General features: G+C 48.0%; 1 pseudogene; it reads left to right on the top strand.

Annotated features, from left to right (window-relative positions):
- The first annotated feature begins 222 nt into the window (after window positions 1-222).
- LOC123408362 lies at window positions 223-1644 on the top strand (annotated as a pseudogene).
- Window positions 1645-25266: the final 23622 nt, after the last annotated feature.

The following is a 25266-nucleotide window of genomic DNA, read 5'->3' as shown; positions in this document are numbered from 1 at the left end:
TATTAAACCAATCGATTTTTTTTCCATTCCTCCTTAAACCAATCAATTAAATACATAAAATCCGGTTCACAGGGTAAAAAGCAACCGCTGCCCTCCTTCCCCCAACCCCACCCCCCGCTCCTCCTCCCCCGATTTTTTTCCCTTCGAGAGGGTTCGTTCGTTCGTTCGCTCGCTCGCTCTTCCATCTCTTCCTCGCAGCAGCTCTTCGATCTCTTCCTCGCCATGCCTCCCTTCCACGATTGCCGTGGTAAGCAAGGGCCCCGAACTGAATTGGGATCGCCTGCCTGTTTGTACGTTGTTTCGCCGGAGATCTGGAGGAATTTTTTGCTTCGGCGTGCTGATTTTCTGTGTGTTTGTTTGTTCGTGTAGATGGCGGTCTGCTTGTCCTGGACCCAGTTGCGGAGGCTCTGTTCAGTGGCATGCGGCATCGGAAGCGTGCGCGCGTGACGGCCGTGCACCCCCGCGTCTTCGCCGCTGCAGAGGAGGCGCTCCGGGCGGCGCCGGTGGCCAAGAGGCAGAGACTAAGGGAGGCGCCGACCCTCGACGCGCTCCCGGACGGGTGCCTCTTCGAGGTCCTGCGCCGCGTGCAGGGCGCCCGCGCGCGGGGAGCCTCCTCCTGCGTCTCCCGCCGCTGGCTCGCACTGCTCCGCGGCATCCGCGCCTCCGAGATCAAGCGGGCCCATGCCCACGCCGTGCCAGACCTCAACCAGGTCTTCGTCTGCGAGGATGAGGACGAGGACGAGGCCGGGGCCGAGGCAGCCTCCGCGCGCCCGGGCCGCTCTGAGAGGACCCTCGAGGGCGAGGTCGCCACGGACGTCTCCCTAACCGCGGCGCCCGCTGGTCACCGACAAGGGCCTCGTCACCGTCGCTCAGGGCTGCCCGGATTTAAAGATGCTCACCATTGAATCATGTTCTGGCGGTGCCAACGAAGGACTCAAGGCCATCGGCAGGTACTGCTCCAAGCTGCAGGCCATGAACATCAAGAACTGTGCGTATGTTGGTGACCAGGGAGTGTCTGGTCTCATCTGCTCCGCGCAGCCTCGCTTGGCAAGGTCTGACTTTAGAGTTTGAGCATCACTGATGCTTCTCTTGCTGTGATTAGGTACTACGGAAAGGCGATCACAAACCTCACCCTCACTCGCCTGTCATCGGTCGGCGAGAGGGGTTTTTGGGTGATGGAAAACGCCCTTGGCCTACAGAAGCTGATGTATGAGCATCACCTCCTGCTCAGGAGTCATCGAGCTGGCACTTGTTTCCATTGCCAAGTTATGCCCGAGCTTGAAGCAGCTTTACCTCAGGAAGTACAGCAAAATTTCGGATGGTCCTCTCAAGGATTTCGCAGAAGCATCCAAGGTTTTGGAGAATTTGCAGATTGAGGAATGCAACAGGGTTACTCTCACAGGCATCCTTTCTTTCCTCCTGAACTGCAGCCCAAAGTTCAAGGCTCTCTCTTTGGTTAAGTGTACTGGTATCAAGGACATTTGCTCTACACTTGCACAACTCCCCGTTTGCAAATCACTTCGGTCCCTTAACATGTTTTTTGGCTGGATGGTTTTGTGCTCTGCTCCATACAGTCCAAGACTGAGGCAGCGTTCCCACAGGCGAAGGGACAGCAAGCAGAGAGCCGAGCAGAAGCAAAGATGAGACGAACCCAAGGTCTACAATGCCGGATCTCATAGCAAAGAGGTAATATTACAATTTATACATCACAAGTTCAGTACCTCTATAGTAGTACTCCGCATCACAAGTTTCACATCAAGAACGTCCATCTTTGCGCACCGTGTAGCATCTTCTACCTGAACCAGAATTCAGCGCCACAAACACATTCAGTCAGACCAAGAGCAACTTCTTTTTTGTCTGAAACAAGACCAAGAGCAGTTCTTAATCTCTACGCTATTTCTGATGCTCTCGGCGACGTGATCCATGCCGCGCTGCCCGTTTGCTGTGGATCGTTGTGTGGGTTTCAAAAAATGAAAATTGCAACAGAAACTGTTTATGGTACCACTGCTGTTACCGACCTGCTGTGACTGAATTGCAACTGTCCCAATGGAGTAACCCCAGATTTGTAGACTGCTACATAGTACATTTATCGATAAATATTCATTTGCAGATGAATGGGATTATGGGAGGATTCTTTTAGGAGAAAATTGTGGTCGTTCAGCTCATGCTATAGCTGCTGTAATATTTCAGGTTTAGTTTGAAGAATGGATTCATGTTATTAGTGATCTTTAATAGTAGAGACTTGGGTTGCTGAAGTCTAAAATAACTGTTTTTATCAATCAGGATCTTTATGTTAGAAATGTTAACAAGGCTTGCAATTGTGCAAGCTTGGACTACAAAATAACAAGTTGACATCCCGTGTTCCATGTCATCTCCGTAATAACATGATATGATAGAATTGCATTTGATTATCTGAATGCACAACAACCCCATACGGCTTCAGTAATGGAATTAAACTGATCTCATAAACAGAGATATATAAAATGAATGAGGGGACGCTAAACCATCTACAGTAGATTGCATTAGAAAAGGAACGCTGAGAAGGGGACAACATTGCCCATTGTCCTGGAAATTAAGTTCATTATAGCAATCAGCTGAGCATTTGCAGTTCCATATAATGAAACCTATATATGTTGTCCAACTCCGGCAAAAATTCTAGCCAAACGATAATACTAACACCCAAATTTAGGGCACACAATAAGGGAACACAATGATTTGCCACTTCAAAGAATGTCTACTAATGATATGGATATGCTACATTTTTTCTTGCAATCGAGGAATACCATATAAATTTCTTTGGAGCAGATTATTGTTGGCTTTCAGCTTTTCTCCAATAAGAAAGACAGCTAAACAGACGACAAAGTATAATGTAAATGCTAACATTTGAGCCTAACATGAAAATACTTGTAAGTTGTAACTGTAGCATTACCTCAGTAATAAGCTTGACTTCTTAGTTCATTGATCCACGACACCTAAACAACCAGCACACAGTTAGCAAGTGAAGGAGAAAGAGAAATATCCTAAAAAAATGGCACAACCAACTATCTCAAAAACAATAAGGATAAGATTAAAATAAAATAAAATTGAATGGTAGCATAAATATTGTATCAGATGAATAAACACACGAAATTATTCTACAGGCACTCCCAAGCTCCAAAAAAATTGAGTTTGAGTACAGGCTATTTGAGCTCAACTCCACATGACGGTGAGACGGTCAGCGGCAAGCACAGAATTTGGGAACACATCCCAAGCAATTTTGCAACAGATTAATTCATATGTATGTAGATTATAGTTTCTTGTTGGCTAATCAAAGTGGGTAGTAGGAGTATTGCAGTTCCTGATGAGAGCTTGTTTCCAGCTGTCAATTGCTCTGTACTTTATTCGCTATTAGATCATACTGAAACTTACATAATGTTGAAAGTTTAAAAGAAGAATGAAGGTTCACAGTTATCAGAGAAGTAACCAATACTGTGGAGGTGTAGAACATTTGAATGTTGGTCATAACATAAAACAAGGATTATTGTTCTTTGAATACTGTTCTTCATATGTATTATTAATACTAGCAAAAGGGACCGTGCGTTGCAACGGGAGAAAAAATACCACACGCTTTTAATATTTTTATAATCGTTTTGATTTATTAAAATAATAAGCTAACTAACTAATGTAGTCAGTCGTATCCTATTTTGTTGAGAAATCAGCCCATCCATTCTTAATTCCACCATGATGAGAAATTAAGCGGGACAAGCAAAGCAAAACAAAGAGGCTACGTGAATTGATCAATGGACTGTTATCTTATTTCACTCATGGGGTAGAGAATGTGGGATGAGATGAAAAATTGAAGGTGGTGTTCCATTCTCTGTCTCTACAACAATACAATCTTACATTCAATACATTCATTCATCAGCAAACAAATCCCCACAAAATAAAATTTCTTGCCGGTGCTTGGCACACGGTTGGAGGCATGGGGAGGGGATCTCACCAGATGATGACTTCGTGCCGGAGGAGGGGATACGATGAGGGAGAAAGGGTTAGGCGCCTCTATATGTCCATAAGGAGTCGCCGTTGCCGCGCCATAACGACGGAGTTCCCCGTGTGAGCCATGGAGGCCCGCCTCCACCTGCAAGTACTTCGCTCCGCCGCGCCGCCGCTATTCTGCATCGAGCAGACGCTTCATCCCCAGCCAGTGTAGCTATCGCGTTGATTTGATCCAGAAGCTGTGCTCGAGCACCAAAACGGGGACAGCAAGCGGGCAGAGGTACGACCGCGGAGGCGGGTAGGTTGAGATCGACAATAGTGGTGGTTGAGGTCAGCCGCGGCGGCGAGTGGTGTGGCAACGGCCTGGGCACACGCCAGGGTGGACCAGGGTCGATGCGATGCGCTCGAGCACCGCAATGGGGGCAGTGAGCGGGGAGATGTACGGCCGCGGAGGCGGGTGGGTTGAGATCGGCAGCGGTGACGGTTGAGGTCGGCCGCGGCGGCGAGTGGTGTGACGGCGGCCTGGGCACAGGCCAGGGTGGCCCAAGATCGATGGGAGGAGGCGATGCGTACGGGTATAATTTTTGCAGCGAATCGTTTTATCCTTTTGCGTTGCAGATAAATGATGGAGCGCAGGTTGAATAACAAAAGTTACAAAGGCTTTTTTATAAAAATGCCGCGGTGAGTTTTCCGACGGAAGCAATAGCCTCTTTATTATTATGTATAGATGCAGAAATAAAATTGATCTCTATGTACATGACGTGATTTGTTGTTTCCATGGTGTTGTAGCCATAACACGGTTATGATTCCTGACAATGTACATGATACCATGTTTGCCTTGTACTCCCTCGGTTTTTAAATAAGTAAATATGCCCGTGCGTTGCAACGGGTTACCTAGATGCAGCAAGCATATCTAGTCATGTGTATGCAATTAAGCTAATTGATAACTGAAGAAGAGCATAATATATGAAACTTCAAGAATTACTCCAGCATCATGCCCAAAAATTACCGTAACCAAGTCAAACCCACAATGTTCAGGTATATGTAGCCAGCAACATGAAATTTCTTGGTCTAATCCTTGGCTAGTAAGTAGTAACAATATTTTTTCAGAAAAAATAAACTAAAACAGGGGCCTGTATCATATCAGCGAAATTGAAATTGTGAGCAATCGAAAGTAGCATCAATTTTCAGAAAAATAAATAAACTGAAACAGGGGTAGATCCAAGGTGGGGGGATCAATTACATTCATTATACAGTAGGGCAAACAAAGGAAAATTGGTTGAATTCATGCAACAACGACCTACATGACCTTTGGTAACATCTAAATTTATCAAATTAATCATGTATTTTTGTGCAACATCTTCTTTTGGAATAAAAAACTATGACCCACTAAATATGATAATTCGAACTTAGTCTTACCAACTCACATGTTTTTTTGGAAATCTCTACTGATGATTGTAATAACAACACAAAAGAATTTAGTCGAAGCAATAAAGTCAGTCATTCATGTACAAAGGGCGGCAATAGCAGATTAACATTACAATTTGTGCTTGTTTGATGTGTCAACAGATTAACATTATAATCCTAACTACACTCATCCATGTTGTACCAGTCTTAGTATATGGCCAGCATGCCCCCTCTCTCTTTAATAGGACCCAGTCACTTAACTCTGAATCACTTAGCAGTATACATTATTATTTTCCTGTTCTTAACGCAATAACTTTAAGACAGCAACATGCTTCACAACTATGTAAATGCCTGTGTGTGGTCTGACTAATCTAATACGTACACAAATGATCAATCCAGCTAAGCACATTCAGATTCCAACCATGCAAGGTATGAATCCATTGATTCTAAGCATCATGTAATTCCATTTGTTAACCAACAAATACTAACGAATGGGAACCCGTGGAATTGAGAAAGAAGATGACCAGATCTAAAGACCAGATCAATCGCACGCGCACAAGTCCAGCCGAAAGACAATCGCGCCCTCTTCCTGAAGAACAAGCAGCCGCAATGGAAAAAATAGAGCGAACAACACAGTCGAGCTCAACAACGGCAACAGAAGAGAGGGGAGAGCATGCAGGCCGACGGCGAGGTGCTATTCCTGGGCGGCGTCGGAGAGGTCACCGTCACCCTCGGCCACGACGACCTCTCCTTCCTCTGCTCGCCGATGCTATTGTCAGATTAAATTCGTTTTCTAGCACTCACTGTACTTTGAAGGAACTTTGTGTTTTCTTGGTCGAATTGTACGGCGGACTGTAGATTTGCAGCTTTCGGGGTTGAATCAAAGTGTTGGGTGGCAGATAGGTACACGGATAATGGCGCAAGTAGTTCATCCGCCGCGTCGCCGGATCCATGCCAGAGCAGCCGGATTCGCGGCCTCATACCTCGCCTGTCTGGCCCTCTCCTCGTGCGCCCCTCTCCCTCCCCCCACTAGAGCCCCACGTCCCCAATCCCCGAGTCGGTCGATCCCGTCGGCCTCCGCTGCTTCGCCTGGCATCGAGCAGCAGCAGTTTGGGCAAAGGAGGACGAGCAGCAGCAGTTTGGACAGAGGAGGACGAACGTGAGGTGAATAAAAAAACTACAGGGTTTATAATGCAAAAAACTACAGGGTGAAACGTTTTTTCACTTAAAAAGGGACTGCAGGTTGAATACACAAAACATCAGGGGCTTTATTGCAAAAACGCCACGACGGACGGCAGAAGCACTGCGTGCTTTATTAGTAGGTAAAGACTTGATTAATTGAGATAGGAAGTTATTTATTTCCTATCTCTGCATACAAGTGGCATCTAGCACGTTTGAAAATGTGTCCATGGTTGGGGTGAAGTATAGAAATATGTCCGTGATTTTGTAGCTATCAACAGTGCGGTCAAAATTCTTCCTGTGCAACTAATCCCTTACCATTTATATACAATTAATTAGGGGGGCAGACCTAAGATCTGTACAAACTATAAAAAAATGTATTAACTTCTATGGGATAAGCATAAGCATAAGCAGCAATTACCAAAAACAGAAGCTATCATGTAAAAAATATCTAAGCGATTTACCTTTGGGAACCAGAGTGGCATGGTATCTTCTTTTCTTCCAATGGAAATTTGCAATTGTATGTCAATTCTTCGCCAGCATATATACGCCTCTTTGCATAAATGAGAATCTTCTTGTGGCCCTCAAGAGTAATTACTTTCGTATAACAATTCGGCTGGCAAGGAAATAGTCTACTCCCTGATGTGGTCTATTTCTAGCATCCCATATCGGTCCTCGTTCAAGCCGGTCCGGGCCGTGCTGGCCACCTTCTGTGTAATACTGACCCCTTCATGAGCGAACCAAAGTTTCATGAAATTAGCCACATACTTGTATGGTCATGCAACAAAGAGAGAAAACTAACATCGGGCATGCTTATTCTTCTTATTCAGGTGAAGCCGGTGCTGAAGAGGGTGAAGTTCACCCTGGTGGGTCTTGCACTGTCGCTGACCCTCTGGATCCTCCTCTACGCCAACACGGAGAAGCCGAGGGAGCCGCTGGAGAACCCCGCCGACGGGAGGGCCATCCCCGGGGTGTAAAGTGACGCCGCCGCCAGGCTTGTCGTACCCTTCGGTGAGCGCGTCCTCCGCCTAGAATATCTGCTTGCTAAGGTTGTCGATGAACCTCGCCACGACCTCCTCGACGCTGGTCGCGTCGGCCGGGAACATGGTGGGCATCTCCACGTCCATCAGGGCCTGTTGCGCGGCATCGTCGGTGACTACACCGACTAGAGCGTCCGTGGCCAGGTCGGCGGAGACGGGCATCAGCGGCGGGTCGACCCCGGCGCGCCAGAGGGGGTCAGGAAGCTCGGCGGCGGACGCGAACCCCCGCACGATGTCGTCCGGCGCGGTGGCCTATGGGGAGAGGATGGCGGAGTCGGAGAAGAGCGGGCGGTCAGGCACGGCCTACGCAGCGAGTGGGTCGGCGGTGAAGGACCTGAGCGCGCTGGCATCGACCCTCCGCAGCGCCCGTGTGTCGGCCGCGGTCACCGGGAAGTGGGGGAGCATGGGGTGGGTGCGACGGAGCAGAAGGGCAGAGCCGATGCGACGCCGGGATTCGTTGATCTGCGCGCGACACTGGATTGGTGCTGGGATGGTCGGCGGCGAGGGGGTCGGGGTAGGCGGCGAGGCGTGGGTTTTGGCGGGGCTGGGTTTGCCGGCGGCGAGGGGGTCGGGGTGGGCGGGGCATCGTCTTCTCGGGAGAGAACGGGGGCGACGGGGCCGGGGGTGATTGGATCGTGGGTTCGTTGCTTCTCGTTGTTTCTTTTTCATTTTTTTCTCTCTTATCGTTTTTGTTTACGGGGGAAGGAGAACGACGACCGAAGGGTGGTGATTCCAGGTGCCATGTAGGTTTTTTATTGAACTAATCGGCTGGTTTATTCTCTGGTTTATGGAGAGATTGAAAAAAATCGGTGGAACGGTGGGAAGGCCAGCGGTAGGAGGGGGATTGCTCGAGGTCGAACCATCACGACGGCAGATCCCCCTTTAATAGTAGAGATTACTCAACACAGTGACCGCTATCCAGCATGTATCTAGTGTATTGAGTTCATGACGAACAGAGTAACGCCTTAAGCAAGATGACATGATGTAGAGGGATAAACTCAAACCAATGATGTAAACCCCATCTTTTTACCCTTGATGGCAACAACATGATGCGTGCCTCGCTAGCCCTTCTGTCACTGGGTGAGGTCACCACACGGTATGAACCCAAAACCAAGCACTTCTCCCATTGCAAGAATCATAGATCAAGTTGGCCAAACAAAACCCAGAACTCGAAGAGAATTACAAGTATATGAAATCATGCATATAAGAGATCAGAAGAAACTCAAATAAGATTCGTAGATAATCTTATCATAAATCCACAATTCATCGGATCTTGACAAACACACCGCAAAAGAAGATTACATCGGATAGATCTCCATGAAGATCATGGAGAACTTTGTATTGAAGATCCAAGAGAGAGAAGAAGCCATCTAGCTACTAGCTATGGACCCGAAGGTCTATGGTGAACTACTCACGCATCATCAGAGAGGCAATGGTGTTGATGAAGAAGCCCTCCGTATCCGAATCCCCTCTCCGGCAGGGCACCAGAACGTGCCCCAGATGGGATCTCGCAGAGACAGAAGCTTGCGGCGGCAGAAAAGTATTTTCGTGGATCTCTCCCGTAGTTTTGGATTTTTTGGGGATTTATAGGCGGAAGAAGTAGGGCAGACGAGCCACAGGGGGCCCACAAGCCTGCTAGGCGCGCCCCCCTTGCCGCGCCTAGGGGGCTTGTGGGCTCCCCTGATGGCCTCTGCCTTGGTTCTCACGTCCCCTGCGTATCTTTTGTTCCGGAAAAACAAATTCGGAAGTTTTATTCCGTTTGGACTCCGTTTAATATTCTCGTGTGAAAAGGGTTAAAAACACGGAAAAAATAGGAACTCGCACTTGGCACTAAGTTAATAAGTTAGTCCCAAAAAAGATATAAAAGGCATACAAAGCATCCAAAGTTTGACAAGATAATAGCATGGAACCATCAAAAATTATAGATACGTTGGAGACGTATGAAGCATCCCCAAGCTTAACTCCTACTCGTCATCGAGTAGGGAAGTGATAAAGACTGAATTTTTGATGTGGAATGCTACCTAGCATATTTGTCCTTTGTAACTTCTTTCATGTGACATGAATGTTCAGATCCGTAAGATCCAAAACAATAGTTTGCTATTGACATGAAAACAATCATACTTCAAGCAAACTAGCAAGGTAATCATGAACTTTCGAAATAACAAGGCCAAAGAAAGTTATCCGGACAACATATAGTATGGCTATGCTCCATCATACCCACACAACTAATTTAAATCATGCACAACCCCAGTATTTTCCAAGTAATTGTTTTCGCACTCTTACTTTCTCAAACCTTTTTCAACTCTCACCCAATACATGAGCGTGAGCCATGGATATAGCACTATGGGCGGAATAGAGTGTGGTGGAAGTTGTGAGACAAAAAGGAGGAGATGGTCACATTGACTCGGCGTATCAATGGGCTATGGAGATGCCCATTAATAGATATCAATGTGAAAGAGTAGGGATTACCATGCAATGGATGCACTTAGAGCTATAAGTATGTGAAAGCTCAAATGGAGAACTAGTGGGTGTGCATCCAACTTGCTTGCTCACGAAGACCTAGGGCAATTTTGAGGAAGCCCATCATTGGAATATACAAGCCAAGTCATATAATGAAGATTCCCACTAGCATATGGTGGTGACAGAACAAGAGACTCTCAATCATGAAGAACATGGTGCTATTATGAAGCACAAGTGTGGAAACGATAGTATTATTGTCCCTTCTCTCTTTTTCTCTGTTTTTTCTCTCCCTTTTTTTTTGTTTGGGCTCTTTGGCCTCTTTCCATATCTCTTATTTTTGTGGGCAACTTTGGCCTCTCTTTTTTTCCTCACATGGGACAATGCTCTAATAATGATGATCACCACACTTTTATTTACTCACAGATGAAAGCTTAGAACAATGATGACTCTATAGGAAATGCCTCCGGCAGTGTACCGGGATGTGCAACGATCTAGCTTGGCGTATGACGTTGAAACATCTCGCTAGCTATCTTACGATCATGCAATGGCAATATGAGAGGGACGACACAAGTCATGAGACGGAACGGTGGGAGTTGCATGGCAATATATCTTGGAATGGCTATGAAAATGCCATAGTAGGTAGGTATGGTGGCTGTTTTGAGGAAGGCGTATGGTGGTTTTGTGTACCGGCGAGAATTGCGCGACACTAGAGAGGCTAGCAATGGTGGAAGGTGAAAGTGCATCTATACCATGGACTCACATTAGTCATGAAGAACTCACATACTTATTGCGAAAGTTTTTATTAGTAATCGAAACAAAGTGCTAAACGCATACTCCTAGGGGCAGGGTTGGTAGGTGTTAACCATCGCGCGATCCCGACCGCAACACAAAGGATGACAATCAATAGATCAATTATGCTCCGACTTCCTAACATAGCGGTTCACCATACGTGCATGTTACGAGAATCACTAACTTCAACACAAGTATTTCTAGATTCACAACACCCTACTAACATAACTCTTAACATTACCAAATCCACGTCTCAAAACTAATTGAGAGGAATCAAACTTCTCTTTCTAATCAATGCACATGCACATGGAAGTTTCATTGTATCCTCTTTGGGTGCCTATCACCTTTGGGTCTACTTTCACAGCACAAGCCAACTACCAAGTTACTCACCGCCGTGCTCTAAAAGATCTAAGTGAAGCACACAGAGCAGAGTTATCTAGCTCAAAAGATACAAGTGAAGCACATGTGAGCTAAATTGCCTAACTCAAAAGATATAAGCGAAGCTCAACGAGTATTCTAGCAAATTCACGATGAGTGCATGTCTCTCTCAAAAGGTATGCAGCAAGGATGATTGTGACACAACAAAGAGAAAAGACTCCTACGATACAAGACGCTCCAAGCAAAACACATATCATGTGGTGAATAAAAATATAGTTCCAAGTAATGTTACCGATGGATTAAAGACGAAAGAGGGGATACCTTCCCGGGGCATCCCCAAGCTTATGCTTTTTGGTGTCCTTGAATTTGGCTTGGGGTGCCTTGGGCATCCCCAAGCTTGAGCTCTTTCCACTCTTTATTCCTTTGTCCATGAGAACATCACCCAAACCTTGAAAACTTCACAACACAAAACTTAAACAGAAACTCGTGATATCATTAGCACAAGAAAACAAGCTACCACCTCTTTAGGTACTGTAGCAAACTTGATTTGTATTTATATTGGTGTTAGATTACTTTATTCTCACTTTTCCATGTCTAGTACCCCCCCCCCCCCGATACTATCCATAGTTTCATCAAAACAAGCAACCAACACAACAAAAACAGAATCTGTCAAAAATAGACCAGTATGTAGCAATCTGTATACTTCGTATACTTCTGGTATCTCAAATATTCTGAAAAATTACGACAGTTTGGAAAAAAGGCATATCAACCAGAAGCAAAAAGAATCAACTCAAAAGCTCAATATGGATAAAAATGAACAATAATTTCGTGAGCGAAAAGTTTCTGTCTTTTTCCAGCAGAATCAAACAACCATCACCAAACTAGTCATAAAGGTTTTGCTTGGCTCAAACACAAAAAGAAACACAAAAAACACAATCATAACAGAATTATGATGGTGTGGACACAAAAAAAACAGAAAGCAAAAAATCAAAGATAAATTCATTGGGTTGCCTCCCAACAAGCGCTATTGTTTAACGCCCTTAGCTAGGCATAAGGTGATAGAATCACGTATCGTCGTCTTTGGTACTCAAATCATAAGTAGGGTGAACACTCATCATCTTAAGGTCTTCATCTCTCTTAGTAGATGGTTCACCACTATTTTTAGGAACAAAAACAGACTTGGCGGCCCTATTGTGGGTAAAATTTGTAGTATTCTGCACAACAACAAAAGAGGAACCCAAGTTGGTTATGACATCCTCTAGTTTGCCAATCCTAGCGGAATCATGACCTAGTTTTTCATTAACTATGGGTTCCCTCTCCTTTAAATTTTTCATAGCCATTCCCACCTTGGATACGTACTGAGTGATTTGATTGTGGATCTTTTTATCCAAATTCTCAATGAGTTCGATCGTAGCAACTTTATTTTCAATTATATCCAGCCTACGCATCACATGTTCCAGAGTTAAGGTAGTTCCATTAACCTTGAGTGGGGTGAGCCTACCAAGTTTACTAAAGCACCATAAGAATCAACGGTATGGATCCCCAAGAAATTTCCTCCTACGATGGTGTCAAGAACATACCTATTCCAAGGGGAAATACCCACATAAAAGCTGCAAAGTAGGACGGTAGTAGATTGCTTGCGAGTATATCTACTCTGAGCATTGCAAATCCTATACCAAGCGTCCTTTAAGTTTTCTTCCTCATTTTGTTTGAAATTGAGAACTTCGCTCTCGGGAGTATCATTCGAAGCGGTAGGTCTAGCAATGAGGACAGGTAGACTATCCCACTCAAGCAGGCAGAAAGTAAGCGAAAGAAAAGGGCGAACGAAAAAGGCAAAAAAAATGTAAATTTTTGTTTTTCAGAAGTGGGGGACACTTACTTGGATAAGCTTCGCTTAGAATAATCCCCAGTGCCAGAAATTGACACGTTGACGGGAGACTGTTCTTGACTTGATCCTCCCTGGCAACGGCGCCAGAAATTCTTCTTGCTACCTCTTGAGCTTGCGTTGGTTTTTCCCTTGAAGAGGAAAGGGTGATGCAGCATAGTAGTAGCAAGTATTTCCCCCAGTTTGAGAACCAAGGTATCAACACAGTAGGAGAATCAAGCCAAGTGTCCAAAGTACCTGCACAAACACAAACGAGCTTGCACCCAACACTATAAAGGGGTTTTCAATCCCTTCAAGATTGATTTCAAAGTTAGATCTGAATGCGGAAAGTGCAACAAAGTAAAAGTGTAAGGATGAAATTATGATGTGAAGTAGACCCGGGGGCCATAGTGTTCACTAGAGGCTTCTCTCAAGATAGCAAATATTACGGTGGGTGAACAAATTACTGTCGAGCAATTGATAGAACCACGCAAAGTCATGACGATATCTAAGGCAATGATCATACATATAGGCATCACGTCCGAGACAAGTAGACCGATACTTTCTGCATCTACTACTATTATTCCACACATCGACCGCTATCCATCATGCATCTAGTGTATTGAGTTCATGACGAACAGAGTAACACCTTAAGCAACATGACATGATGTAGAGGGAAAACTCAAACCAATGATGTAAACCCCATCTGTTTACCCTTGATGGCAACAACACGATGCGTGCCTCGCTACCCCTTTTGTCACTGGGTGAGGTCACTACACGGTATGAACCCAAAACCAAGCACTTCTCCCATTGCAAGAATCATAGATCAAGTTGGCCAAACTAAACCCACAACTCGAGGAGAATTACAAGGATATGAAATCATGCATATAAGAATCAGAAGAAACTCAAATAAGATTCATAGATAATCTGATCATAAATCCACAATTCATCAGATCTCGACAAACACACCGCAAAAGAAGATTACATCGGATAGATCTCCATGAAGATCATGGAGAACTTTGTATTGAGAGAGAAGAAGCCATCTAGCTACTAGCTATGGACCCGAAGGTCTATGGTGAACTACTCACGCATCATCGGAGAGGCAATGATGTTGATGAAGAAGCCCTCTGTATCCGAATCTCCCCTCCGGTAGGGCACCAGAATGTGCCCCAGATGGTATCTCGCGGAGACAGAAGCTTGCGGCGGCGGAAAAGTATTTTTGTGGATCTCTCCCGTGGTTTTGGATTTTTCAGGGATTATAGGCGGAAGAAGTAGGGCACACGAGCCAGAGGGGCCCACAAGACTGCTAGGCGCGTCCCTGGCCGCGCCTACGGGGCTTGTGGCCTCCCCTGGTGGCCTCTGCCTTGGTTCTCAAATCCCCTGCGTATCTTCTGTTCCGGAAAAAATCTTTTCGAAAGTTTTATTCCGTTTGGACTCCGTTTAATATTCTCCTCTGAAAAGGGTCAAAAACACGGAAAAACAAGAACTGGCACTTGGCACTGAGTTAATAAGTTAGTCCCAAAAAATATATAAAAGACATACAAAACATCGGAATTTTGACAAGATAATAGCATGGAACCATAAAAAATTATAGATACATTGGAGACGTATGAGTGTGCTCCTGGAAGTATTGCTTTAGCTTCTTTGCGACAAAGTACATGCCATACCACATCTTCTGGTAGTGGGGGTAGTTCTGCTTGGAAGCGGAAAGGACTTCGCTTAGATATTAGATAGGGCGCTGCACCGGCAGCACCCTGCCCTCCTCCGGCTGCTCCACCACCAGAACGACGCTGACCACACGAGTGGTGGCCGCGATGTACGCGAGCATGGGCTCTTTCTCAGTCGGTGCAGCCAAGATGGGCATGCTGGAGATAGCACGCTTGAGGTCACGGAAGGCCTTGTCCGCCTCGTCATTCCACTCAAACTTGGTTTTCTTCCTCATGAGTTGGTACAGGGGCAACGCCTTCTCACCCTGCCGTCTAACAAACTGGCTGAGGGAGGCCAGGCAGCCGGCAAACTCGTGGACGTCGATGAGTCAAGCCAGCCTGGCCATGCGCTTAGAGTCCTTGATCTTCTCGGGGTTAGCCTTGACGCCGCGTGCCGACACAAAGAAACCAAAGAGTCGGTCGGCTGGAACTCCGAAGACGCACTTCTCCGGATTGAGCCGTATCTTGTATTCGCGCAAGTTGGAGAAGGTCTCTCGCAGATCCTAAAATGCTTCTTGGTCTTGACAACGATGTCATCGATGTAGACGTGTATGTTCCTGCCGATTTGCGACAGTAGGCATTGTTGCATGCAACACTAGAAGGTTGCGCCTGCATTCTTCAGGCCGAAGGTCATCGTTGTGTAGCAGTAGTCTCCGAAGGGGTGATGAAGGAGGTTTTGAGCCGGTCGTCCGGGTCCATCTTGATCTGGTGGTAGCCGGAATAGGCGTCCATGAAGGACAGCAAATCGTAGCTAGCCGTGGAGTCGATCATTTGATCTATCCGTGGTAGGGTGAAAGGGTCATTTCTACATGCCTTGTTCAGGCTTGTGTACTCGATGCGCATGTGCCAGGTATTGTTTTGCTTCAACACTACGACTGGGTTGGCCAGCCAGTCCGGGTGGAAAACATCCATGATGAAGCCGGCTGCGAGCAGCCGGGCGATTTCTGCTCCGATGGTGCGCCACTTCCTCTCGGCCAAGCAACACAAGGGTTTTTTGACCGGCTTTGCATCCGGACGCACATGAAGCTTGTGCTCGGCGTACTTCCTCGGGACATTGGGCATATCCTTGGGAGACCATGCGAAGATATCCTGATTCTCAGGGAGGAAGTCGACGAGCTCGCCTTCCTATTTGGGGATGAGGTTGGCCCCAATGGTGACGCATTAAAGGGGGTTAGCCGGGTCGAGTGGCACCTACGTGGTGTCCTTGGATGGCTCAAATGTGGCCTCACTGGCCGACTGGGACGGGGGAGTCGGCACGGCCTGCTGCTCGGTGGCCTGAGCCACGAGCCGGCCAAGTTTCCTCTTCTCCTCCGCGATCACCAGCGCTTTGACCAGCTGGCTCCTTTCACGCGCGCATTCGATTGATTTCTTGTATTCACCGGCCATGGTGATGATGCCTTTGGGCCCCAGCATATTCATCTTGACGTAGGCATAATGAGAGATCGCCATGAACTTGGTGAGGGCTAGCCTATCGAATAGCATGTGGTAGGGGTTGTCGAGGTCCACCACCTCGAACAAGAACAGCTTGCGGCGGAAATGTGCCTTGTCGCCGAAGAGGACTTCCAGCTGGAGCAGGACTGCCCCGGCACGATGCCGTGGAAGACAGTCCGGGTCGGTAGCAGGTCCTTCACCTTGAGCCCCAGCAGGATGTCGCGGTAGAGAATGTTGACACTGCTACCGCCATCAACCAGCACCAGTGAGAACCAGTAGGTGAGTCTCTTGGAGTCACTGGTGCGGTCGAGGACGAGTGCATGGCTGCGAGGATTTGACATCATTACCAGATGGTCTGCCCGGCTCCAAGTGACTGGCTTTTCGGACCAGTGCATGTATTTGGGAACCGAGGGAACCATGGTGTTCACCTCATTCCGGCGTTGGCGTTTGTTGTGCTTGTTGTCGCCCTCACTACTGAAGACGACATAGGCCCCGTCTTCGTCGGGGAATTGATCGCGGAGGCGGCCGTCATTGGGGGTGGTGGAGCCGGAGCCGGAACACGAGGAGCCGGAGGCGAAGGAGCCGGCAGGCCCTCGCCCGAGGCCAGGTGCTGCGAGAAGCTACACTGCCGGAGCATGTGGGTAGCCGGCTTCGTCCCGGTTTGCATCTTGCAAGGCGCATCGAGCATCTCCTCGAAGGTGAGCTTGGGCTGCTAGGCGGCCTTGTCGGTTCGCTGGCGCTAGTTGCCGACCTGAGAAGCCGGCTGCTCCTCCTCGACAGTCGCAACCTGCTTGCTCCCGTGTCGCAGATCCGAATGGTCAGACTTGCGCTTGTTGTTTTGTTGGCCCCGGTTGTCGCCAGCCGGCCGCGTTGTTTTGTTGGCCCCAGTTGTCGTCAGCCGGCCACGTTGTGGCAGGCGGCTGGACGGGCTTGTGTGTCGCACTGACCTTGATCGGCATAGTGGAGTTGGCCGTGGTGTATTTGTCCGCCTTGGCCATGAGCGCCGCTAGCGTGGTGGGCTCGGAGCACATGAGTTTGTGCTTGAGGAGGGTGCCGTCTCGGCAGCCCTCGATAAACTACCGGATGACCTACACCTCATGCACTCCCTCGCGGGAGTTGCGCAACTCAGTCCAGCGCGTGATGAAGTCGCGGAGGGGCTCATCGGGCTTCTGGATGCACATGGCTAGCTTGCGGGGATGACCACGATGCTTGTAGGTGCCGGTGAGGTTGAGGACGAAGGCCTCCTCGAAATCTACCCAAGTATTGACGCTGCCGCTGATACGTCTCCGTCGTATCTACTTTTCCGAACTCTTTTGCCCTTGTTTTGGACTCTAACTTGCATGATTTGAATGGAACTAACCCGGACTGACGCTGTTTTCACCAGAATTGCCATGGTGTTGTTTTTGTGCAAAAATGAAAGTTCTCGGAACGTCCTGAAAATTTACGGAGATTTTTTCTGGAATAAAAGAAAAATACCTGCGCAAAGATCCACCAGAGGGGTCGTGCCAGTGGGCCACAAGCCCACAGGCCGCGGCCACCCCCTATGGTCGTGCCATGCAGGCTTGTGGGGCCCACGTGGCACCACCGCCCCCAATCTTAGTTCTATATCTTCTGTTTCGCCTGGAAAAAAAATCAGAGAGAAGGTTTCATCGCGTTTTGCGATATGGAGGCGCCGCCACATCCTGTTCTTCATCAGGAGGGCAGATCTGGAGTCCGTTTCGGGCTTCGGAGAGGGGAAATCGTCGCCATCGTCATCATCAACCTTTCTCCATCGATAATTCCATGATGCTCTTCATAGTTCGTGAGTAATCTCACCGTAGGCTTGCTGGACGGTGATGAGTTGGATGAGATCTATCATGTAATCGAGTTAGTTCTTGACGGGGATTGATCCCTAGTATCCACTATGTTCTAGATTGATGTTCCTACTACTTGGCTATGCTTAATGCTTATCACTAGGGCCCGAGTGCCATGATTTCATATCTGAATCTATTATGTTGTCGCCAATATATGTGTGTTTTAGATCCTATCTTGCAAGTTGTAGTCACCTACTATGTGTTATGACACGGCAACCCAGGAGTGACAATAGCCGGAACCAGTGCCGGAGATGACCATAGTATGAGGAGTTCATGTATTCACCGCGTGTTAATGCGTTGGTCCGGTTCTTTATTAAAAGGAGAACCTTAATATCCCGTAGATTCCATTAGGACCCCGCTGCCACGGGAGGGATGGACAATAGATGTCATGCAAGTTCTTTTCCCTAAGCACGAATGACTACATACGGAATACATGCCTACATTAGATCGACGAACGGGAGCTAGTTACATATCTCTCCGTGTTATAGCTGTTACATGATGAATCACATCCGTCATACTCATCCATCACCGATCCATTGCCTACGAGTCTTTTACTACTGGTTCTCGCTATGTTACTTTGTCTAGGCTTGTCCCTTGCTACAAAAGGGATTGGGCCACTTTGCCGTCACTTTGCTGTTGCTGTCACTACTGCTGTTACTTGTTACTTTGCTACTGCTGCTACAACTGTTCCTTACTACTCCGCTGTTACTTGTTGCAAGACTTTGTTGGCACCGACATCCCGTCAACAAGGCTTTTTACTGGCGCCATTGATACAACAGTTAGGAATAGTCTGCCGTCAACAAATCGTTTCTGGCACCGTTGCTATCATACTACTTTGCTACTGATACTTTGCTTGCAGGCACTAATCTTTCAGGTGCGGTTGAATCTGACACATTCAGCTGCTAATACTTGAGAATATTCTTTCGCTTCCCATCGTGCGAACCAACAAATTTGGGTTGAATACTCTACCCTCGAAAACTGTTGCGATCCCATACGCTTGTGGGACATCACCGGTTGGCAGGCTGTTGAGCCAGGTCCAAGCCGAGCCGGTCAGCATGAGTGGCACGTAGCGGACGACTATGGGCTTTTCTCTCTAGGCGATACTGACTGCAGTGGTATAGTCGATCAGCCAGTTCTCCGGATTGGCAGAGCCTCTATATTTTGGAGTGTCGTGGGGAGGTGTGAAGCCGGATGGAAATGGTTCCTCACGGATCTGGGGGCCAAAGAACGCCGGATCGATTGGACCCTCCTCCTCCAGGAGGGCCGACTGCGACAGCCGGTCGAGGCGAGTGCGAGAGTCATTCTCGTTGCCGGGGACGCGCGACCCGAGCTGGGCCGCGAGCTCGGTCCGAACAGGAGGCGTGGGCGTGCGTGCCTCCTCCTGCCGTGGAGGTGGAGGAACAATGCGGACCGATTGGCCGCCCTCGTCGGGCCGACTCACGGAGCCAGCTGGAGACCGCCGATTGCTCATCTCGGTGCTGGGAGCACCGACTTCGACTCCCCTTTGCCCTCTGGTAGGAACCGTGAGGGGAGGAAGAGTGTTGGGCTAGCTGGCGGCCGCTGGACGCGCGGTGGCCCTAATCATCAAAGCGAGGCGATTTAGAGAAGGTGTGATCAGGATCGAGACGACCCTGTTGCTCGTTGGCGGTTGCGAGGAGGTCCCGAACGTGTTTCTCCTACCTCTCACGCTCCTCACACTGCATGGTGGCCATCTCTTCATGAGCCACCTAGGCATCCCTCATGTTGTCCGCGGGAGTGTCATAAATGGGGAGGTTACCGTCCAAGATATCAGCGACAACATGGCCACGACCATGGACTTCACCCTGCCGGCTAGGCCTGTCGGTAGCTGGAGTGAAGCCGTAGGGGGAGTTGTACTCGCGCTGCTCGGCCTCCATCCGGCGCTTGGCAGCGTCAAGGGTGATGCCTTCCGCAAACATCTATTTGCGAGCTTCCTCCATCTCGGCCGTGGCGGAAGCCGGATTCGTAGATGGCGCGATTGGGGTGCTTAACTCTTCAAGGGTGGCGCACAGAAGGTCGGAGGGACCTCGAGGAGCCGTGGCAGCGTCTGCCGCGACCTGTGCGCAGCCCAAACTAGTGTTGGAGCCGGTAACCATCACCTCCATGTGGATGGAGGAGACGACAACGTCATGCGGGGCGGAAGACCCCGCAAACCCCAGTGGATCGATGCAGTCCAGTACCTCGGCGGGGTACTCGTCAGGCGCAGGGACGTCGTCAAGGTGCAGCGTGTTGAAGAGCGTGCAAAGAGCGTTGATGTCGTCTACGATGGTGCGGTGACCAGGCTTGTCGTCAAGGCGCAGCTCACCGAAGGAGACGCAGAGGTTGCCAACATCGGTGGCGAGATCACCACGGCAGGGATCGTCGATGCGATCGGCGGCAGAGCCTGCAGGGCAGACAGAGCCGGCGATCAGCACCACGGAAGCCTCCCAGGGGCCCAGCTCCACGGACGGTCGATCAGTTCAGACGCGATGCGTCTGGTGGAGTTGTCGAGGGGTCCCGCCCGGAGTGTAACTCCGACCGGTCCTCTGGACGACCCATGGTGGGCACCAGCTGTCGTCGTTTTCTCACAACAGATGACATGGGTAGGCTTATCAAGAGTAGTTGGGGCCGAAAGGACACAAGCGGGCTCCGAGGACGAGATTGGTAGCTAGCGATGTACGACACACGAGGTAGCCACGTTCGGGGCCCTCCATCGGAGGTGACACCCCAAGTCCTGCCGGAGTGGTTGATGGACCAAGAGAACTACAAAGTGCTCCTTGAGTTGTTCGTCAGAGGAGGAAGAAAGAGCTATCCGGCTCGTGTTCTCCCTCTCCTATATATATGTTCATGCGTAAGAATGGCTGGCCCTCTGCATGGATGAGGGCCAGGGGGTTTATAGGCGAACGCCCGGCATACAATATGGATATATGGTACTATGGAGGGACACAGTTGGTAGCTTCTCCGCCCAGCCAGAGGCCCCCCAGCTCAGAAGTTTTTTCATGTGCGGGTCCTGCCGGCTGCCGGGTCGCATCGAGTGTTGGGGCCCGCCGGCGCACTGATACGTCTCAAACGTATCTATAATTTTTGATGGTTTCACGCTGTTATCTTGTCAACTTTGGATGTTTTAGTTACCTTTTATATCTTTTTTGGGACTAACTTATTAATTCAGTGCCAAGTGCCAGTTCCTGTTTTTTCTGTGTTTTTGGCTCTTTTCAGATCTGATTTTGAAACGGAGTCCAAACGGAATAAAATCCCTGAAATAAATTTTTCTAGAACGGAAGAAGATCGGGAGGCTTGAAGGCCAAGGCAGGGGGCTCTCTGGGAACCCACAAGCCCTGTTGTCGCGGCTAGGGGGCCCCCGCGGCAACAGGCTTGTGGCCTCCCTAGCGCTCGCCTGCCCTAGCTCTTTGGCCTTATAACTTCCCTAAAAATCCAGAAAAAATGAGGGCATCCACGAAAACACTTTTCCGCCGCCGCAAGCTTCCGTTTCCGCGAGATCTCATCTGGAGACCCTTCCCGGTGCCCTGCTGGAGGGGACTTTGGAGTTGGAGGGCTTCTACATCAACATAATCGCCTCTCCAATGACTCGTGAGTAGTCCACTTCAGACCTACGGGTCCATAGTTAGTAGCTAGATGGCTTCTTCTCTCTCTTGGATCTTCAATACAAAGTTCTCCATGATCTTCATGGAGATCTATCCGATGTAATCCTCTTTGGCGGTGTGTTTGTCGAGATCCAATGAATTGTGGATTTGTGATCAGATTATCTATGAATTATATTTGAGTCTTTGCTGATTTCTTATATGCATGATTTGATATCCTTGTAAGTCTCTCCGAGTGTTGGGTTTTGTTTGGCCAACTAGATCTATGATTTTTGCAATGGGAGAAGTGCTTGATTTTGGGTTCATACCGTGTGGTGACCTTTCCGAGTGACAAAAGGGGCAGCAAGGCACACATCGTGTTGTTGCCAACAAGGGCAACAAGATGGGCTTTTATCGTAGATATGAAATTGTCCATCTACATCATGTCATCTTGCTTAAGGCGTTACTCTGTTCTTTTGGAATTAATACACTAGATGTATGCTTGATAGCGGTCGACGTGTGGAGTAATAGTAGTAGATGCAGAAAGTATCGGTCTTCTTGTTTTGGACGTGATGCCTATAGATTTAACCATTTCCATAGCTAACGTCACGACTTTGCGCAGTTCTATCAATTGCTCGATAGTAATTCGTTCACCCACCGTCTACTTGCTTTCATGAGATAAGCCACTAGTGAACACTACGGCCCCCGGGTCTATTCACAACTATCGTTTCCACTTTCACTTGTACTTTGCTTTGTTTCCTTTGTTGCTTACAGTTCTCACTTTGCATACAATCTATAAGGGATTGACAACCCCTTCATAGTGTTGGGTGCAAGCTCTTTGTGTTTGTGCAGGTACTTGTGGCTTGACGCAATCCTTTCTCTGGATCGATACCTTTGTTCTCAAAACTGAGGGAAATACTTGCCACCGTTGTGCTACATCACCCTTTCCGCTTCGAGGGAACACCAACGCAAGGATCCAAGGCCACGGGGAAATCCTTTGCATATTTGCCAAGGAAGTCCCTAAAGGCATAGCCGTAGCAGAAGGATTCCTGGCGCCGTTGCTGAGGAGTATCAAGACAAGAACAGTCTCCCGTCAACACGCTTGTTTCTGGCGCCGTTGGAAGGTCTTTTGTTGCAGTAGCACGCACCGCTGGGATTGGTGCGTGCTCCCCATGCTAGGCATGGGCCACACTGTAGCCATCGTCTTGCGGATCCCGATCGTGGTCAGCGGTACGACCGCCTCCACTATAGCCACGCCGTGACAGGTAATGGAGTGGGTGGAAGTGTGCCGGCACTATGTGAGGTCGATAGGTTGTAGCCGACGCCGGTCAGTGGTACGGCCGCCTCCACTGCAGCCGCGCGTACGTCATTCCATGGTACCCGAGTTGACGCCCTTTTGCCTTTAGTCGTAAGCTCACGTCCTATCAGGGGTGTTGATAGTACTGGTGCTTACCGTCTGGTTGACGATTGGCCGTCGGGCCGGATGCCGGCTAAAGCGTTCCTCGACGGCGCGGATTGCGCAGCCGGCATACGAGGCATCATCTACCCCGTATGGAGCCAGTGTGTGAAGGAGTGGGCCCGATGAGCTAATCTTTCAAAGATCATCATTGATTGCTTTTAGAAACTCATGCTCTTGATCTAAATTTAGCTTCTCGAAGCGTAGCTTCTCATGAGTTCTTGCAAGCTCTCTATGATCTTCTAGAGTAGTTTCATGAGCTAAGTTAAGAGTGATTAATTCTTTAGTTAGTCATTCAATCTCTTTCTTATCATCATCATGCGACTTCTCTTGACTAGCATGATTATTATCAAGTTTGTTTTCAATTTTATCAGTAGTATTATCAAAGAGCAAGTCATCATCTCCTAACAAGTCATTCTCATCAGTATCAAAGTCAAAATACTCGGGGTGTGATACCTTGGGGCCTTTTACCATGAAGCAGTTTCCAATCCCTTCATTTGGTGAATCAAATAAGTCGTTGGAGTTGGAGGAAACGAGTGCAAGACCGGCAACAGCTTCATATTGACTATCGTTGGAGTTCGTAGCTTCTCTCGGTTTGGTTGTCGGACTCCGAGCCGGATACCCATTCACCAACGTGATCTTGATGTCTTCTTCTTGAGCTGCTCTTGGTGTACTTGACCTTCTTCTCCGATTCCTTGCCTCTCTGGAAGTATCCTTGTTCATAACGATATTCTCTACTCCTCTCTCTGCGAGGTGGATCATCTCTCGAGCTTCGTCTTCTGGGCGACTCTTCTCTTCATTTGTGGGAGCCGAGCACTCATTGGAATAGTTTCCGGGTTTTCCACAATTGTAGCAGTTTCTATCATGACTAGACGAACGATTCTTATCATATATTGAGCTTGAGCTTCTCTCTTTGCCTCTACTCTTGTAGAACTTGTTGAATTTCCTAACCATGAAGCTTATCTCTTCATTGGTAACAGGGTTTTCATTTGAACTAGTGGGAGCATCACTTGAAGCTTTGTAAGCACCGCTTGACTTGTTGTGCAACTCATCTTTGTCCTTGAGTGACATTTCATGAGCAACAATCCTTCCAATGACTTCAGTAGGCTTGAGATCCTTGTAGTTTGGCATCGTCTAGATCAATGTGCACACGGTATCGTATATTCCATCCAAGCCTCTAAGTATCTTCTTGATGATGAATTTGCCGCTCATCTCTTTGCTTCCTAAGGCAGCAATCTTATTTGTGATGAGAGCTAGCCTAGAGTACATCTCAGCGACTCCTTCACCGTCCTTCATCTTGAACTTATCAAACTGACTTTGAAGCACATCCAACTTAGATTCCATGACAAATTCAGTACCTTGGTGCATATAAACTGAAATATCCCAAATTTCCTTTGCATTCTCAAGGCGGCTGATTTTGTTGAATTCTTGGAGGCAAAAGCAGTTGAACAGGATGACACATGCTTGAGCATTGTATTGGAACATCTTCAATTCTTCCCTTGTCCCATCACGATCCGTTCTCTTCCTTCTCCGAAGAAATCACCTTGCACACCAACACGAACAACAACCCAAATGATAGGCTTATGACCAAGAATATGCGTTTTCACCTTATGCTTCCAACTAGCAAAGTTTGTACCATCAAAATATGCACCTATACCATGATAATCTCCCTCACTAGACCCATACTATCCTAGGTTGTGAAACCATTGCAATGGAGACTAAAGGTCTTATACCACTTGTAGGATTCGATGTATGTCTAGAGGGGGGTGATTAGATTAATTGACCAATTAAAAACTTAGCCTTTCCGAATTTTAGTTGTGGGCCCGTTTTAGCACTTATGACTAGTCAAGTTCACCCTACACATGCATATCTAAGAGTATAGCAGCGGAATGTAAAGACATGGAAAAGTAATGTAGTGGGTAGGGAAGGAAGCTCAACCGCAAAGGTTGGCATAGCGATTTTTGACATGGTTCCGATAGGTGGTGCTATCGTTCGTCCATGTTAGTGGACACTTCAAACCATGGAGGGTAATGGTTGCGAGAGTCCATGGAGGGCTCCACCCACAAGGGGTCCACGAAGAAGTGGCCTTGTCTATTCCACCATGTCTTATGTCCACACAGGATTAGGCTCACTCATGATAGATCTTCACGAAG

This window comes from Hordeum vulgare, chromosome 7H (genome assembly GCF_904849725.1).
Source record: "Hordeum vulgare subsp. vulgare chromosome 7H, MorexV3_pseudomolecules_assembly, whole genome shotgun sequence".
Classification (NCBI taxonomy): domain Eukaryota; kingdom Viridiplantae; phylum Streptophyta; class Magnoliopsida; order Poales; family Poaceae; genus Hordeum; species Hordeum vulgare.
Note: the sequence above shows the minus strand (reverse complement) of the source record. Positions and strands in the feature narration are given on the sequence as shown.